The following is an 18,361-nucleotide window of genomic DNA, read 5'->3' as shown; positions in this document are numbered from 1 at the left end:
GGTCCTGACTGTATTCCTTGGTAGTAAAGTCAGGTAACTTGGAATAGTTAAAAAGTTTTTGATCTGCCCCATTTGGGAACATTTGCATTAATTTCATTTCCAACTATAAGAATAACTGGTACTGGGCATGGTGGCACACACCTGTAATCCCAGCACTTTGGGAGGCCAAGGAGAGTGTATCACTTGAGGTTAGGAGTTCAAGACCAGACTGAGCAACATGGCAAAAGCATATCTCTCCAAAAAACAAAACAAAACAAAACAAAAATTAGTGGAGTGTGGAGGTGTATGCCTGTAATCCCAGCTACTTGAGAGGCTGAAGTGAGCAGATTGCTTGAGCCTGGGAGGTCAAGGCTGTAGTGAGCCAAGATCATGCCACTGCACTCCAGCCTAGGTGACAAAATACGACCCTGTTTCAAAAAAAAAGAAAAAGATATCCAACACACACATGTGCGCACACACACACACACACACACCCCAAATAAGACCCAAAAGTACAGTGAAAGGTCTTTTTCCTACAGGTAAGATGGGAGGTGAGGGGCACGGAATTAGTTATGAAAACCCGGTGTGCTAACTAATGGAACAGAGGGTACTGAAGCACACTGGGGAGAGGAGGAGGAAGGGAGGCTGGGGTGACAAGGGTGAGATGGAAGGCTTCAGAATAGACCGAGGCCTTAAGCTGAATCTTGAAAGACAAATAGGAGTTAGCCTGATGGCTGAAGTAAAGAAAGGCATTAAGAGCAGAGGAAACATCACATGAAAAGGCACTATCAACGAGATAGGAGGAAAATCAGCAAGGAGGGGTAGCACAGGAAAGCTAGGAAGGAGAGATGATTAATAGTGCCAAATGACAAGGGATCAAGTAAAATCAGGACTTAAAAGTATTTCCTGGCTTCTAGGGTGACCTGAGGCTCCCATCCCTACACACTAGCTTACTGCAGTTGGAGTATCCATTACCTGGAATCACAGAGAAGAGACCATAAAGGCCTCAGTCCCAATATGAGAGCCTCTCTATGGCCTTCTGATGAGGGCCTTGAATCTAAGCTTGATCACTTTTAGAGCTAGGAAGTCCCACCCAATCTCATGGTCAGGCCAACTTTAGTGGTTAACAAGTTCTTTACAGCAGAGAGTTGCGGGGCCTAATATTTAAGAATAGATATCCCAGATGATGTGTCTACCTGAACTTCAGAGTCTACCTGTTAGAACTGTTCTCTCCTCATCTTGGGCCCACAGTACCCAATAGTCAAAAAAGCCACCACTAAAGAGCACACATTATGTGCCAGACATTGGGGTTATATCAGAAGCTTATGTATATTTTCTCATTTAATCCTTCCAGTGACCCTATTAAAGTAGGAATATAGATACAGTTATTTTGTTTTTGCAAATCACAGAAATTGATTCAGCTAGCTTAAGCAAAAACACAATCTATCAGAAGAAAATTAGGACGCTCATAGAATAAAAGAAGCTGAACAACTAGGCCCCAAGAAGGAGGCAGCAAATTGGTAACTCAGGAAATTCAGGCCACAGGAACTGGTGGAACTGATGGACACCTCTTTATAATGCCATCCTCATAAGGAATAACCTTCAACTACTTTTCATCCTTGGGTCACTCTGCTCAAGATTAAAATCCCAGGGCAGCAAAGCTTGACTGTCCATGGTAGATAAGTCACCTTGATTGACACTGAGGCTCTATCTGACTTGGGAGAAATCAAGGTGCTTCTACTAAAGCAGGAAGAGGAAATGCTGAGTAGAAAGAAACAACAGATGTCCATTAGGACAGGTGAAGTTATCCCCATTGTACAGATCAGGAAACTGCAGCTCAGAGAAGCCAAGAAACTCTCCCAAGTTTACACAGACAATAAATGACAGGGCCGGGGTTTCAGCTTAGACCTTCCTAACTCTAAAGCCTGGGTGCCTTCCATTCCTCCTTGCTACCTGTTTGCCTAAACTGCATATGGGCGTTGCCTTTTGAGTCAAGCCATGCCTGGTAGGCTGAAACTCTACTGTCAGTCCAAGAGCTGGGTCAGTCTCCTCAACTCCCATCCCAGTTGCCAGGGGGAGGCTCCGCAAACAGTTTTCTGTCCCACCACAGAAGCCTATCTTGCTGTGAGGAAACAGCTATGCTCTGAGGCCCCACTGGGAGACAAGAGAATATTAAACCACAGCCTGTCTTTCCAATGTCTACCCATTGACTCTGTGTTGCCTTGAGAGCAACACACAATACTCCCTTCTCAACATGCTAACCTTCCAAATATTTGAAAAGAGGGATCTGTTCCACTCAGGTCTTCTCTTTGCAAAGCTAAATATTCCTGTTCCTTCAATGATTCCTCATACTGCTATCCCATATGACCGCATGGGGATAATTTCCATATGTTGGCTAATTCTCCAAGACTTACATCAGATGAGAATCTGGCCCTGTATGAAAAGAAACCATTTCCCCTCGCTTTCTCTTTCTGATTCATTAGATTTCACATAAACCTTTCTGATGACGACCTGCTGTTTTCAAACTCAGCTGCAACCCAATATGACTCACCAGGCAAAATTCTCATTCTTCAGTCTTCGTTTATCATTTCCCACCAACCCAAGGCCCCAGCAAGCACCCTTCAGGGGCAATATGTGTCCGTGAAAAATGCCAAGTTTTGATTCTTTGCCATTTTTTAGTTTATATAAAGTCATATGACTTTTAAAAATCAAAGTTTTTGCTCAATGTAAATAATTTAAAGTTTGAACAGCTGTAATCATATTTTCCTAAGAAAACACCCTGAAAGGTGGTTAAGGGCGTTTGTGCCAGATCCTCCCCCTAAAATCTCTTTAATTGTTCTTTTCATTAAAAAAAAAAGAGAGCGCACGAATAGAGATTTGAACGACGTTTTGGGGTTTTGAGCATTTGAAAGGTATTTCTTCATAAAGACATTAGTTGTACTGTTTCTGAAACAAAGTGTCTGATTATGTAAATAGTTATGGAATCTCAAAATTTGAGTTGGAAGAAAGGAGGAAAAAGAGGAGTTGCACACGTAGGGAAAGAAGTCTAGGATTTTTCTGTTCAGAATCTTTTAGCTAGGCAACTCCAAAAACTGCAGCTGGAACACTCTAGAATTAAATAAGTACTGGAATTTGGACTAAATGAATCCATGTCAAAGGTTCAGCATGTGACTCAGACACAGTAAAATATTCCCGTCCTTTTGCTCTTCAGAACATGATTCAAAGTCTACCATTTACATTTTGTCTGTCATAGACAAGGAACTGAACTCAAACAGAGGAACTTATTGTTTGGTCTCTGCCACCAAAAGCTATGTATCTTTGAACAAATTACTATTCAACTTTGAAAACCCCTTCCATAAAACTGTTGGTCAGTGACCATCTCTCCAGAGAGATGATCTTTATGGGTGAATCTGTGGTAAGAGGAAGGTAAGAAAATAGAGCAGTTTCTATTGCTATATTGCATTGTTCCACCTGGAACAGAGAGTCTTTCCAAGTCCTCTGCTTGACTGGATTTAGGATGTTCAGGCTGAAGAATGAATTGCTTAATGGAGTTGGTAGCTTCTGTAGTCACTGGCCATCAGGTGTATAGAACTGTAGAATCATAGAATTGGAAGGTTCATTAGATGTCATCTGATACAAACATTTGCCTAATGAAAAGATGTCTCCACATTGACTGGTTGCAGTGGCTCGTGCCTATAATCCCAGCCCTTTGGGAGGCTGAGATGGGAAGATGGCTTGAGCCCAGGAGTTCAAGGTTACAGTGAGCTGTGATTGTGCCACTGCACTCTAGCCTAGGTGAGAGAGTGAGACTTGAAAAATAAAAATCTCTCCACAAGACCACTGAGTAGTGATGTCTGAAATGGTGGCTACCTGAACACAGGAATAGAGCTCTTGCCACCTTTCAAAGCAGCATTTTCTGTTCTGGGATGGCTCTAGATGTTATACCATTTCTATACTGAACTGACATCCACCACCTTTTTGTCTTGGATATACCCTCTTGAACCACAGAGAATAATATCTACAACATCCCTAAACTTCCCAATTTCTTTCAAATGTTCTTCATATGGGATTCCCAGATTTCCTATATTTCCCTGGTCACCTTTTTAGTGCATACCTCATTTTGTTGCAATTCCTTGTGGATAATTTGAATCTAGCCCTTCTACTGGGTGAACAATGAAGATTTGTGGAAGTCTAGACTATGAGGCCAAGTACTGTATTTGTCTTGTTCCATCAGCAACTTGTAATGACTGAAATGTTGTAGGTACCCCCAAAATATTTATGGAATGACTTGTTTTTGTTTGTTTTTTTGAGACAGAGTCTCGCTCCATCACCCAGGTTGGAGTGCAGTGGTACGATCTTGGCTTACTGCAACCTCTGCCTCCTGGGTTCAAGCAATTCTCATGCCTCAGGCTCCAGAGTAGCTGGGACTACAAGTGTGCACCACAACATCAGGCTAATTTTTGTATTTTAGTAGAGACGGGGTTCACCATGTTGGCCACGCTGATCTTGAACTCCTGGCCTTAAGCGATCCTCCTGCCTCTGCCTCCCAAAGTGCTGGGATTATAGGTGTGAGCCACTGTACCCAGCCTAAATGAGTGAGTCTTTAACCTTCCTTCTAGTTGGCTTGAGTAGAACTCCAAGGAATATGAAAGTCAATTCTCCTTCTAATAGATGGTCAATGAAACCCTTTGAATAAAGAGAATGGTTCTGTCTCTCTCTCACACACTCTCTCTCTCTTTCTTTCTCTTGCCCTCGCTCTCTCTTGCTCTCTCCTGCTCTCTCTCTCTCTCATCCTCCCAGAAAGAGCCAGATTAGACTTATTGGAAGACTGGTAAGTTACATTTTAATATATTAAACTAGGTGGAAACACCATTACTAGAAAATAATTTAGACCTTGGGCACTTTGGATTCAACATGTGTTGTACTGATGTTTTCCAGTGCCTTGGTGATTCATACAACTTTCTGGAATCTTTTGATTAACGGAGAAAAAGTCATAAGATCAGCAAGAAGAGAAACTAGATTTTTGCCTCAACTCAACATGTTAAGTAATCACCTGACATCTGCAAAAGACCACCTCTTGGCACCTGGCTACACAAGCTGAAATGGGTAATTCACTAATTACTTGGGTGTGTGCCTCTTTAAATGAGTTGTGGAGTGGGTGAATATTTGGGGGATTCCACTGGAGTGAAACACAGCTGTTGAATTATTTATGTTCACTTGAAAAGCACAGAACACAAAAGTCCTGTGATTTCACCTCAGCATTTCCAGCCTCCATGGACAGATTTTGTCTGGTGCTTGAGATCCAGGTCCTGTTTCTAGCAGGCCCAATTGTAACTTATGACTTAACCCTCTAAGTAAAGGGCTCTTGATTGGCAGGCACCTCTCTCTGAGGACAAGAAAATAATCTAATAGGATTTATTATTCCTCTGAATACTTCCAGTTTTAGTGCAATTAAATTAATGTGAACATATTTTTCTGTGGTCCTGTCTTGCACTAGGCTCTCAAACGCTCTCCCTGTGTGTGTGTGTGTGTGTGTGTGTGTGTGTGTGTGTGTGTTGGGGGGAGTGGCATGTGCACTTTGTTTTATGTTATATTTTCATAAATAGCCAGGAGACTGAAGAGGGCATGGACAATCAGACCTCTAGCTCCTGGCAAGGAATTACAAACTGAAGGAAATCAGCTTTAAAAGCTTTTTTGGCCCCTCACATTATTTTTAAGCAAAACCTAACAAGGATATGAGGAAGGAAAGGAGGCAGTATACTTTTCAAGGAAACTAACTTGAAACTATTTAGAGGCATGCTATCTACAGTTTCTATTAAAACAAACAAACAAACAAAAAACGTTCTCAATACCTTCCTTTCTTCCTAAGGTTTAAAATAATCCTTAAAGCCAATATAATTACAGCATTTACTTCCAGTCCACATCCATTTTGTTAGCCGTCTCCAACCTCAACCTTGCATATCATTCACCACTAGAAACCACCTCATTTTAACTGAAAAAAAACAAAAAACAAAAAACAAAAAACTGTAAAACAAAAGCAAAGACTCGTAATGATGTATGGCTTTAATTCTTAGCATAGACAAACAGTTCGTTACAGATGAGCATAAATTAAACGACTAACAACAAAATCTGTGCTTTACTTGGTGATCCTGGGTTGACCTTTTCCTAAGATGTACTTCTGTTGTGGTCCCTGAGAAGAAATACCTATTGAGGGACAGGATTCTGACTGTAAAGACATGATTATAATTCACAGAGCAGATTAAAAGTTCACAAACAAGCTATTCATTTCTTCTAAACTTCCCAGCCAAAACCCCTCTAGACTATACTTTCACAACTCCTGCATAAGGATTTCACTAAGAGTTCAGGCTATCTTCCTTCCAGTTCCCACTATACCTATTGCTGACTGTTGGAATTCTCCACCACTAAGCGTGGGCAGTCTGACTCACTCTAGGGTCTGAGAATAGGGGCCTCCACATCATGAAGTTCAAGTCTTGTGAAAAATAAGGAACATTAGACAGTGTAACCACACCAGTTAAATAAAGACCCAAGGCAAAATCATGCTGGGGAAACCTTCCAGATTTTGCTGAGCACTTGCTGATTTCAGTTTTCTTTCTTTCTTTCTTTCTTTCTTCCTTCCTTCCTTCCTTCCTTCCTTCCTTCCTTCCTTCCTTCCTTCCTTCCTTCCTTTTTTTTTTTTTTTTTTGACAGAGTCTTGCTCTGTTGCCCAGGCTGGAGTGCAGTGGCTCGATCTTGGTTTACTGCAACCTCTGCCTCCAGGGTTCAACGAATTCTCCTGCCTCAGCCTCCCGAGTAGCTGGGACTACAAGTACACACCACCACACCTGGCTAATTTTTGTATTTTTAGTAAAGATGGGGTTTCACCATGTTGGCCAGGCTGGTCTCAACCTCCTGACCTCAAGTGATCCACCTGCCTCAGCCTCCCAAAGTGCTAGGATTGCAAATGTGAGCCACTGCACCCGGCCTGCTTTCATTTTTGCTTCTTCTCAAAAAAAGGTTTACTGTAAGGTATTTATTTATATGTGGCTTCTTGACCTTCTAAATGATTATTGAAAAGTATGCAGTGTGAAGACCTTAATCCCAAACTCTCTCTCTCTACAGCGTCAGATTATTACAATTTTGGGTGTTCAGAGGACAAGCAGAGGGCAGAGCACTCCAGTGTAATATTATTTACTTGTTTATAGGTCTGTCTTCCCCCACTCAGCAGGAAACTCTATCAAAGGCAAGAACTTTGCCCTTTGCATCTTTTTATCCCCACTGCCTTGTTTGGTGCCTGGTACGCAGCCAATAAATATTTGTCAAATTAATCCATGAAGGTAAATTGAAAGCACACCATTAGTGTTAATTGGCAAGACCTTCTGTGGGCAAGCAAATGTGCCCACTAAGCCCTGGTAACCACAGTGTCTTTTGAGGCCCAACATTAAGCCCTTTTTCATTCTTACTGCCAAGCACAGAGCTTAAGAAGGCCTCAGTTTGATTTCCATATTTGGATCATGCTGAGTGTAGACCCCAGTTCTATAATCCATTTCTTTCTGAGGCTGTTGGCATCTCTGGAGTCGGGAAGTAACATCTGCTTCAGTGAGCTGATTACCCAATGAGAAAAAAAGAGGTAAAGGCTAGCGTTAGGTGGGGTCTGACTTAGCGTCAAAGCAGGCATATGGCATGTATCTTAATGAGAATTTGCATATTCAGGAAAGATACATCTGAAGGGAAAATTAACTGGTTCAAGACGGAGCACATAAATACAATATGGCTGATCAGATTGCCCCAAGTTGATGGCGCGCTGTCTTTAAAAGCCTTCATATTTACTTTTCCCTTTCAATTCCCACTGCATCACTGTGGTTGGTGCCCTGGTTTACCTCAACTCTGGATTACTGTAGCGGCTCTTCCTATGGTCTATCTTTGCTGGATGTGTCTTTGTACCAAATCCTGCTCCACAAACTAGAATGTTAATCTCCCTAAATCCAAGACTCAAAAACCAAGGCTTCATTTGCTTTGGTTTGCTCAGAAAGCTTGGCTCAAAATCAAGACTTTCATTTACTAAAAAACCAAGGCTTCCCTTCTTTTCCTGGCACTCAAGTATTTCATCGAGGATCTGGTCTTAACCTGCATTTCCATGCTACCTCACTACCGAGTTCCAATCCATCTCTCCATCCCACCAGGCTGGTCCATTAATTCATCCAGGGTTTCCTGGTTCCTTTCTATTATCTTTATTTGTCCTATTTGCATAGAAAGTCCTATTTACATTGCTTCTGCCCACCTATCCAGGTTCAGCTCTTGTCTACTCCACAAATCCTTCTGTTGTCATTCTAGTCATCACCAACACTTCCTTATCTGAACAACTATAGAACTGTAAGACACTGGGAGGGAACTGATATGTATCTATGTTTTAAGAATCTTTTGGTTCAAACATTATTCAGCAGGATAAAATCACAGGTTCTTTAGAAATTTCAATGTCAGCTGACAGATTTTCCAATGTGGGGACCTCCTGTGATGCAGAGAATACATCCCCAGTCTAATGAGATAAGACAAGTATGTTCTGTCCACTTCATGTCTTTTGTCCCTTTTAAAAATAACAATGTATTAGAGTTATGTCTAGAGGAGTGAGCAGTATCAGCCAGAGAAAGGTTTTAGTTTTAAGAGAATTCCACTCTGAAGCATGAGAAGATCCAAGTGAAAAAAAAAAAATTGTTGATTTGGATCTGAATGGTGACAGCTTGTGGGGTTGGCTGGTTAGAGTATAAGGCATAGTGGCAGAATGAAACTGAATTATCCAAGAAGAGGAGGGAATCCCAGGAAAGAAGGTGTTCCCAGACATCCATACAAGGCAGAAACATAGAAACATAGCAGAAGATGGCTTGAGGAGAATAAGAATGGCAACAAAATCTGCCCTATCTTTTGAACTCTATATGGATTTCTGAGCAGTTATGAGTCAGATTATTTCTAGTGATGGACTGATCATGTATCCATTTTCAGGAGATGCAGAGAAAAAGAGCAAGGATGTGTCAGCCTGTAAGAGCCTAGATCAAGGGGCCCTGCCAGAGAGATTCTCCTGTGGAAATGGTGGTTCCACAGGAGACCATGGTGGTTGTGGAAATGGTGGTTCCACAGGAAATGGTGGTTGTGGAAATGGTGGTTCCACAGGAGACCATGGTGGTTGTGGTGGTGGTAGAGATGAATATGAAATCAGTGGGAAATCTACCTGATTGGTTCATGTAGCCAACAGAAGGGAAGACCATTTATCTAATGTCAGCTACATAAATTTTAATAGCAATGCCTAGAATGAAACAGCTTCCAAAGTGCTAGATTTAAACCTAAAGACTGAAACCTGCCACTTATTCCACGAACACTCCTGGCAGCTATAATTTGTAAGATTTTGTTTTTTAGAACATGTTTTGCAAACATTTTTGGTCACCTGAAGTAAAAAATATCCTATACAGGCTAATGTTTCATGAAAAACAAAAAAAACAAACAAAAAAAAGAAAAAAGAAAAACCAAGTTCACTGAGGATAAAATACAAGCCATTTTGATTTTTTTTTTCTAATTTGGTCTGGTCTTTTTTATTTGGAAAATGCTAGCCAAGACCTACTAAATTGACTTCATGACCCACTAATTTAAAAAACTATGTTAGAACAAGCAGGCCTGGCTGACCTCTAAGACCAGAAGACAAGAGCTGAGAGAGACCCAGTAAACCCTGCTTCTGAGAGATTGCCAGGGGCACTATTAATGGAAGATTATAAAGGTCTCTTTTAACTTTTAAACTTTATCTTTTATTGCTTTGACCCGGTTGTTGCAGGAAAACTCCTCGAGAAACCACATAAGAATGGAACACTTGCTTAGAGACATGAGAGTAGCCTAGAATCTAAGAATCTGTGCTTCCTTCTACAGTTGTCTTTGGAAGAAGAATAGACATTCATGGCAGACCAAAGATCACTCTCTGAAGGTAGGACCATGTTTTTATATCCCCTTCAGCACCCAACGTGGTGCCTCGCATGAGGAAAATGCTCAAAATAATGGTTAATTACACATTTTGAGATTCACACATCCTGGAAGAGCATCTTTCAACTTTTAAAGGGTATTCCCCCTTTTGATAAACATGTACTCACATTGCTGACTATATGATCCCAGATTCTGATCCAGGACCTTTCACCTATCTATGCCTCCATTTATGATTACCTGCTCTAGAAGTTGAATGAATAGAAAAGGAAATGAGCATTTGTTTGTTGAAAACTATTAAGCTCCAGGCACATGGCAAAATGTATCTCATTTATATCATGCAGCAATTTTATGAGATAGGCATTATTTTCTCCATTTTAGATAAAGTAACAAGAGCGGTATGAGGTTAAAAGACTTGACCAAGGCCACAGAGCTAAGGCATGGCAGAGCCAGGACTTGGATTGCCACATCTGGATGATTCTGAAGCCTACATTCTTCACATGCCATCAGAGTGGGTCTTACATGGAAGTAGGCCTTTCAGAGCTTCCTAGAATGGATACTAATCTAGGCGCAAGTGTTAGCTCTTTCAAAACTCTCTTTGTATTGATCAGCCTCTTTGGATCTCAGTTTTTTCACATGATCTGAAACATGAATCATGCCCTTCTCACAACAGAACAACTGTGAAGATTAAACGAAGTAATAATTTATGTGAATTATAAAGAAAGACCGTTTTATAAATGTGAGATGCCACATAATGCCTTGACTTACTATAAGGCGTAAGGATAAATGTGATAACTTTTGTAAATTACTTGGCATCCTACCTGAAAAATTATATATGCTCAATAAGTGTTCATTTTCTTTTCTTCTTCCTTAAGGTGTTGTATGAGAAATCCACATAGGAGCAACCCAAGAAAACCATGCAGGTCAATACTAGCCTGGAAAGACAGAAGGAAAACATGCCAAGTGGAGCTCACCAGAAGGACAGCAGTCAGAGTTCAAGAGCCCAGCTTTAAAAGCCATGTGTTCACTGATGTGCTTTAAAATCTGTAATAAACAGTAGTATACTCTGGTAGTGAGGAAGAATTGAGGCACTTGGAGAACTGGAAGACTATTTGAAGACGATGATGATACCTACTGATCATGTGAGTCAAGACATTGGAGTCTTGTCTACAGATTACATGAATGGCCTCCAATGGTGAAGATTTGAATTTAAGGTTGCCAAGCAAGAATTTCAGAAGGGGCCTCCTTGACTTTAGAAAATAAATGTGACACTGGCTCAAGCTGCCTTTCTATCTATCTGTCTTGGGTAGCCTCAGCAGTATGCATTAGCTTGGGGGAGGAGTAAGAAAATAGGAGATAGTTTTGTTCCTATTTGAATCAACCCATTTATGCCAGAGGCTGCAAATTTTTTGTGTGAAAAATAAGACCTTGACAATGACCTTGCACAGTAGGATATAAATAACTCCCACAAGTGTAGTGTTCCAATAATGGAACACTAGGCATACATAGGTTAAGGTTCATTAATATTTAACTGCTTTCCAGTATCCGTATCAGTAGGTATCATCAGCTTCTTCAAATAGACTTCCAGTTCTCCAAGAGCCTCAGCTCCTCCTTACTACCAGTGTATACTATACTTTATTACAGATTTTAAAATTAGATTCTCCTGATCACCTGGAAGTCAGAGGAATCAGGGAATGAGGACTTGCTTTTTCAAATCCTCTTTCTTTTCCAGCATTTCTGCTCTAGCTGCTGGATTTCCAAGTTAGTCATCTACAAGTTACACTTCTTCTTTCTGTCACTTCATCTCACATGCATTTTGTGGGCATCTTAGTCTATTTATGCGGCTTTGTCCCCTGATGTTTAAGGAAACTCTGCTTGAGGGTGTTGCTAAAGAAAATTCCCAGCCATAGCTCACAGGAAACAGGAGAGAAGGAATCTTCAAATCATTGCCAAGGCCCAATTTCAGGATGGATAAAGAGAACATTTTTCTGGTGTCAGTGACTTGGATCTTCTGCCACTGAAAAGGTCACGAGCAAGGCTAGGAAGATCTTAAGGTAATTCTCAGGGTTGTGAAAATCAAGTGAGCTACTAGAAGTAAACATGCTTTATAAATTATGAAATATTTCACAAATGCAAGGGAGTATTTATGTCAGAGGCTGGAGGGCCTAAGATTCACCTCTCCTCCCCTCCATGTTCTGACTGAGAGAATAGGTATAAAGATAACAGGCCAAAGGGAACAAGCATAGACTTTGCTACGTGTAGAGAAAATGACCACATCCCTAAAAATGCAGAGTCTACTAATGTCTGGATTAGAGAATACAGCTTGGAACTGAGGTCAACATGAAATTTTTCTAATATGCTCCTGAATCCAAGCCATAGTATCTCCCTGACAGGTTGACTCTGTCTGAGAAACAGGCTCCAAATCCATTTACCCAATTAACTGTGGGTCTGGGAGTGGAAGGGAGCTCAAAACCTGTGGTACCCAGACAGCTCACAGCTAAAACCAGGACCCATGGATTACATAAAGCCTTGACCAGTCAGTACACTCTTTCTCCTGGGAGGAGGGAATTAGATGAGTAAAGAGAGAGGCCCCCAACAATACCCAAGGGAAGAGAGGTCAGAATTCCAATGGAAATGGGGTTGGGGGGGATACATTTCTTTATTTCTCAATACTTCCTGTGGGGAATAATGATATCATAATTTAAATTTCCTGTGCAGAGCAAAGAAACTCATAATTATTTTGGGTAACTAACTTCTCTGTTCCACCCTGGTCTTTCAGTTACCCTCCCTATATTTAGTTCACTGTGAGTAGTTAGGAACTGTGTTGTCAGCAAAAGCCCAAGTTCAGAATCAAGGATAATAAAGGAGGTCAAGAAGCTCCCAAAGAATGAGTTAAAGGCAAGAGAAGAATGCATTTCAACAAGTTGTTTGAGAGAGTTATGCTTACTCAATACTTATCTGCTTGCAGTAACAACATATATTTAGAGTTATTTCAAAACCTGATTCTTGAAATTCATGTTAAAAATAATTTTGTTATGGGTTAAATTTAATAGCTGTAACCCCTTTTTCCTATTGAAAAAATTCTTTTTGTAACAGATTTTCTCAGGGAGGCAATTATCATATTGTAAAAGACACACTATAATTTTTCACCAAATATCTGCTAAGTATCTGGCATATGCTATACAACATGAGATATCCAGAATTGAATATGATATGATGCATCTTCTAAAGAGCCAATATGAGAGGCAATGGAAGCAATAATAATATAAAATGAGCTAGATGTATAGACTTATAATCAAACTGGAACTGAATATGTGCTCAGAATGGGATCCATATATAGTAATAGAGTGATTACTAGTTTGAGGAGCAGGGGCAGGGATGGGGAGAACTTTGGAAGGACAGAGAAACTCAGGAAAGACTTCAGGGAGGAGGTGGCATTTTAACTGAGTCCTTGAAAAGTGGGTATTATTTAGACAAAGGAAAGACAAGATGTAATAGACAAAGGGAGTAGTGAGAGAAAGATACTGGGTAGGTTGCAGATTAGAAAGAGAGAATAGCTACTGTTGACTAGATTATAGTGCTTGCCAAAGGGAGCAATGATAAAGAGAAAGCTGATTAGAGATGAAATAGCAGAGCTTTTCATGGCAGGCAAGGGATTTTGAACTCTGTTCTCCATGGTAGTGGGCCTTTATAACAAAGCCATGAGCAAACTGCAGGATGTCCTACCTGTTTGGTATGTATGAACCTTGGCTTTGTCTTCCAAAGAACTGGAGGTGGAAGGGGAGGCTATTTGGGAGGTTGTTCTAATTTTCCAGCAGAAGTTGTATTTGTCTGAGCTAGGATGGTGGCTGTGGCAACTGCAAGGAGAGGAAGAATGGCAAATGTCTTGCTCAGAAAGAACCGATGGCATTTGATATACCTGATGTTAACCTAGTGACAGCCAGGCCCACTTGCTTTAACAGAGATTCCCCTCATCTTTGTAACTGGTAATTAAAAAAAAAAAACAAGAATAAATTAAAATCATTTAGGTAAATACCAGCTGTCTTCAATCCACTGATTTCCAAGCACTGCCCCATTTTCAGAGCTCAACAACACCTGAGTAACTTGCCCATGGGCTTCAAACTTGGCTCACCACGTCAGCTTGCTGTCCCTTTTTCATTTCTTTAACACATAGAGCCACCACGGACCATTTCCTTTGCACAAAGGGTTCCATAGCTATGGAATAGTTTGAAAATCATAACTCATCCAACCTTTATAGATGAAGGAACTGGAAGGATACTGCAATTTCTGGACTCCAGGTCACATCACAAAAGAAATAGATAATAAATCCTCTTTTCAATATGCTGAATTCCCAATTTCTCTTTCAATGTTGTAACCCTGCTGTGTCATTATTATTCTGTTTTTCATCCTGGCACAATATTAACATCAGAGCTTGATTATAGATTTATCAGTATTCAGATGTGGAAAAATCAATCATTTACGAAAAGAACACCAGTGTTAGATGAAAAGCTGCAGAGCCACTTCTGTGGAAAAGGAGTAGAGATTCTTGCCTGAGTGTTCTCTGTCTTATTTCATAATTGCTGTGTAGTACCATTTTACTAAAATAGCTAATATTTCATTAACAACTCACATTATAGAGTCAGATTATTATGGATTTTCTGTTTGTGACAGGAAAGTTTATTTTTCTTAACCAAAATAATTACAAGCCATGAATACTCATGAAGGTAGAGGTTGTTGACATAATAAAAAGATAATTTAGAAATCCAAAAAGGGGTCTGAAGGGTCAAAGTGAAAAGATAAGTAAAATGTATTTTCCTTTTAATAAACTCATACTCCCTGAAGACATCTGAGAAATGCTAATAATAGCACACAAATTATAAAATTTCTAAAGAGGATTAATGGAATGCAGCCTTGACAAAATTTAGTTGCACTCTCTTGGTATGCCTCACATTTTGTGATGACTCTATCATGTGCTTTCTCTCTACTCCTCACATTGTACCAGAGCATCTAAAACCCTAAGGTGTGCACAGATCACAGATCGGCTGGACAATTACAACAAGAATGCAGATTCTCATTCAGTATGTCTGAGATGAGCCTGGGATGCAGGTGATGCTGATGGTTCAGGAACTATACTTTGAGTAGCAAGGCTATACATACTGCTCTGCTCTGACCCTGTGGAGTCTGGCCACCTTCACAGGGTCTCCTATATTGATACTGCAAACAATTTTTTTCTCAAACAGTGCTCCCTGGTATTCTAGGGAATAGTGGGAATTGCTGAAGAGATAGGGTAAGGTCCAGAAGTAGACTCACACAAATACTGCTAGGACACTACCACTCTGCTAGAGCAGTTCCATTTTTATGGGTTTGACATATAAGCTGACCAACATGGAGAAACCCCGCCTCTACTAAAAATACAAAATTATCTGGGCATGGTGGTGCGTGCCTGTAATCCCAGCTACTCAGGAGCTGAGGCAAGAGAATCTCTTGAATCCAGGAGGCGGAGGTTGCAGTGAGCCGAGATTGCGCCATTGCACTCCAGCCTGGGCAACAAGAGTGAAACTCTGTCTCAAACAAACAAACAAACAAAAACTCCAATGCTTAAAAAGGAAAAAACCTGAAAATGACAGCTCTAGGCTTTTCCACCTTCTCTTCATCAAGGAAATCTATTGCTTGCTGAGAACTTACAGTATGCCAGTCCTCCGCAAAAGGATTGCCCAAAGTCACACATTTAAGAATACAGGCTAGGGTCCTAGAGCTGTCTGATTTTACCTAAAGCCTAGGTTGTTCCACATGCACCATTCTTCCTTCCTGTCCTGCTTCTGTGCTTTTGTCCTAGCCTCAGGGGTCTAATGCTCTGCTTTCTCTGGTGAGAGTGAGTAATGTGAGAAACTATTCAGTATTTGCTAATGGATTCTGTAAAGAGAATGTGAACAAAAGATCAATATTCATGTATCAATGTATTTCTATATATAGAAGCAATGAAAATAGGAAACTAAATTTAAAAATATATACCATTTAAAATAGTTCTAAAAATGAAATAGTTATAAATCTAGCAACTGTAATTGTATAATAACCATAACTAACATGCTATATTTGCTACATGTTCAATTACAAAATGCTAATGAAAGAAATCAAAGAAGATCTAAATAAATGGAAAGACATACAGTGTTCATTGTTTGGAAGACTTAACATAGTAAAGATGCCAATTCTCCCAAAGTGAGCTATAGTTTTAAGCAACACCAATCAAAATCCCAGCAATTTTTTTTTTTGTAGGTATAAACAAGTTGGCGCTAAAATTTATATGGGAGAAAAGAAATTAGAAAAACTAAAATAATTTTGAAAAAAATAATGTTGGAGTTCTTTCAGTATAAGTAAAATTTTTAGGACTTACTATAAAGTTACAGTAATCAAAACAGTGTAATGAAATTGGTGAAGAGATAACAAGTGGATCAGAACAAAAGAGAATCCATAAATAGACTTATAAAAATATGGCCATTTAATCTCTGACAAAGGCAGTTGACAAAAACCATTCAATGAAGAAACAATAGTCTTTTCAATAAATGGTTTTGGAACAATTTATCTTTTTATGTAAAAACATGAATTTTACCTAAATTTCACACCTTATGCGAATATTAACTCAAAATAGAGCCTAGCTCTAAATATAAATCATGAAACTACAAAACTTTAAGAAGAAAACATAAGAGAAAATCTTTATGACCTGGGGTTAGATGATGAGCCCAAATGACACCAAAAATACCATCCATAAAATAAAAATTGGATATATTAGTCTTCATCAAAATTAAAAAATTTTGCTCTGTTAAGGACATGGTCAAAAGAATGAAAAAAATAAGCCATAGACTAAGAGGAAATACTGCAAATTACATATCTTACAAAGGTCTTCTATCGGTATACGTAAAGAACTCTCAAAACTCAATAAAAGATGACAACAACAGTTACAAATGGGTAAGGGGCTTGAACAGACGCTTCACCAAAGAGGATTTAAGTATGGCAAATAAGCACATGAAAAGGTATTCAACATTATTAGCTATTAGGGAAATGCAAATTAAAACCATGATTCAATACTGCTTCATACCTACTAGAATAACTAAAATAAAAATACTAATAATACCAAGTGCTGACCAGGACATAGAACAACTAAAACTCTCATACATTGCTGGCATAAATGCAAAATGATATAACTACTTTGGAAAGTGGTTTGGCAGTTTTCTATAAAGTTAACGTATGCTTACTAGTGATCCAACTCTCTCACTCCTGAATGTTCATCCCAGAGAAATAAAAATTTATGGTCCCACAAAAAGCTGAATATGAAAGTTCATAGCAGCTTTACTGGTAAAACCATCTAAATGTTCTGTTGCTTAACAGGTGAATGGTTAAACAAATTGTGGTACATTCCTACAATGATATACTACTCAGCAATAAGAAGGAATAGACTGTTGATACATTCAACAAGTTGGGTGAATCTCAAAGACACTATGCTGAGTAAAAGAAGCCATCTCAAAAGGTTATTTATTCTATAATCCCATTCACATGACGTTCTTGAAAAGATAGAGAACAGATCAGTGGTTGCCAGGGGTTGGAGGAGGGGATAGTTGTGATTATAGAATGACAGCATGGAGGACATTTTGGGGTGTTATGCATGTGTGCTTTTTATAGTAGTAATTACATGTATCTACATGTTTTGAAATTCACAGAGCTGCATACCAAAAGGAACAAAAGCACAAAACAAACAAACAAGCAAATGGTGGTGGAAACTATTTTTAAAACTTCCCTGTTTTCAGAGCTCAAACTAGTCCTGCTGAAAATATTTTTTAAAATATAAAAGCATAGGGGAAAATGTAAGTATTTTGTTCTTTTGGATTTTTCTGTTCTAGTTATGCAAGTAAATTGAGGTAGAAAAGCAAGCCTCCTTTAGTTGGTTTGTGAGTACAGATGAGTGTTTTAACATCCAGATTTGGAGGGAGTACAGGAACTGAAAGAATTGAGAGTGTTCGTGGCTGGTCCATCCAGACCAACAGGGGACAGTATGTGTTACTCTGATGACTAGAAATTTTGTAGATGAGCAAAAGACATTCTAATTATCAATTAATGTTTATAATACTTACATCCTCTTCCATTAGTCTTATCTGTCAATGTTAATGAGTCAATATAGATAAGATTATGATCATTTCATGTGAATACTTTCACAAAAAGTAATATATTTAAGGACTAAAATTAGGTTGTCAGTTCATTCTATTCCTCTGGTATCCCAAAACTAGGAGGTGGAGACTTAGCAATTCGTTACTACTGTCCTTAGTGTTAACTGTGAAATTGTAGGTATAACAAACTTCTAGGTCAGGAGTTAGCAAACTACAGTTCTATGGCCCACAAGCTAAGAACGTCTTTCTATATTTTTAAACAGTTGTATAAA

At 39.4% G+C, this 18,361-nt stretch overlaps 1 long non-coding RNA gene across 3 annotated transcripts; it reads left to right on the top strand.

Annotated features, from left to right (window-relative positions):
* Positions 1-4,898: 4,898 nt before the first annotated feature.
* Positions 4,899-17,781, top strand: LOC105475482 (uncharacterized). Of its 3 annotated transcripts, XR_011622126.1 has the most exons (4): positions 4,899-5,085; positions 9,794-9,940; positions 10,809-11,987; positions 17,646-17,781. It is a non-coding gene; the product is annotated as an uncharacterized lncRNA (long non-coding RNA). The 3 variants fall into 3 exon arrangements; XR_983378.3 differs by lacking the exon at positions 17,646-17,781 and having other exon boundaries at positions 9,886-9,940; positions 10,809-14,488; XR_983377.3 differs by lacking the exon at positions 17,646-17,781 and having other exon boundaries at positions 10,809-14,488.
* The last annotated feature ends 580 nt before the right edge of the window (positions 17,782-18,361 follow it).

This window comes from Macaca nemestrina, chromosome 4, assembly GCF_043159975.1.
Source record: "Macaca nemestrina isolate mMacNem1 chromosome 4, mMacNem.hap1, whole genome shotgun sequence".
NCBI classification, from domain to species: Eukaryota; Metazoa; Chordata; class Mammalia; order Primates; family Cercopithecidae; genus Macaca; species Macaca nemestrina.
This window is presented reverse-complemented; position numbering and strand designations above follow the sequence as displayed.